Source organism: Echinops telfairi, unplaced genomic scaffold (assembly GCF_000313985.2).
Source record: "Echinops telfairi isolate 266 unplaced genomic scaffold, ASM31398v2 ScPeMD7_7469;HRSCAF=8507_1, whole genome shotgun sequence".
In the NCBI taxonomy this organism is placed as follows: Eukaryota; Metazoa; Chordata; class Mammalia; order Afrosoricida; family Tenrecidae; genus Echinops; species Echinops telfairi.
This window is the reverse complement of record NW_022111373.1, coordinates 33,485,732-33,487,005: the sequence shown is the minus strand read 5'-3', so window position 1 is coordinate 33,487,005 and position 1,274 is coordinate 33,485,732.

The window sequence follows — 1,274 nt, the reverse complement described above, 5'->3', positions numbered from 1 at the left end:
ACTTTTGCTTGCAGTGAAGCACATCCATCCTTCTTGAAATGCTAATTTGTGGTTTGTCATTTCCCATTAGAGCTCTTGTTTATCTGTTTTAGAATACTATTTAGAAGGAAAGAATTTTTTCATATTTTAAGAATCTAAATTTTTCTCAGAAAATATGTATTGTATTATATAGGTCATGAGATGTAGGTTGTGGTAACAATGTGTGGTTTGTTACAAAAATCCTAACTACATTACAGCAGCAAGCCTTGAGTATTACTAGAACAGTGATTGAACATAAGTAATCCTAGAAATAAACTATGGTATACTCTGCAGTATCAAAGAAGAACAGTGACTCTGTGGAACACTTAATAACATGGATGAACTAGGGGAGATAATGCTGAGATGTAATGCTGATGAAATTAGTCAATCATAAAAGGACAGCTATTACATAAGACCGCTATTGTTAACAGGTCAAGAAAAGAGTTCTCAGTGCTGCTCCTGAGTGTTGGTGCCACAGTCCGTCAAGCTTCTGGTCTCCATGACCCCTGCCACTTTAGAGACAGATCTGGAACATGCTCTTCCAAGCTCCTCGGTTTCTCTCTCCTTTCTGCTTCAAAGAATGGCTCATCTGTATAGCCAGGTAGGCGGTAACGAAAACTGGCCAATCCTCTCTACTTGTGTTACATACACCCTATTTGCATAATCCCACCCAAACTTTTGATGACAGTTACAGAGACTTGGGTAGAAGGACCATCTTAAAAGATTTCACTGTCAGCTGCTCATAGACAGTGTGAGTCGATATGGCAAATAATAATGATAAATATTTATAATATAAGAATAAGGGTTCCTGGGGGGTTGGGTGGGGAAGGGAGGGGATGAAGAGGAACTCGTATCAAATTGTTCAAGAAGAAAGAAAATATTTTGAAAATGATGGTGGCAGTAATGGTACAATTATGCTTGGTCTAATTGAATTATGGATTGTTGTAATATCTGTAAAGCTCCCAATAAAATTATTTTTAAATGAATTAATTAATTTTTAAAAGAAATTCATATCATCACAGTATTACATTGGGAAAATCTGCTGCACAAGACCTGGCTAAGACATAAAGAACACGTTATCGTTTTGAAGACTAAGGAGAGCCTGATCAAGTCCTGCATTATCGATGACCTCACATGCATGTGAATTATCAATGATCTCATATGCATGTGAAAATTGGGCAATAAGGAAAATGGAAAAGAACTGTTGCATTTGAATTATGTGCTGGGGACAAGTATTTAAACTCATGAGGATTGCT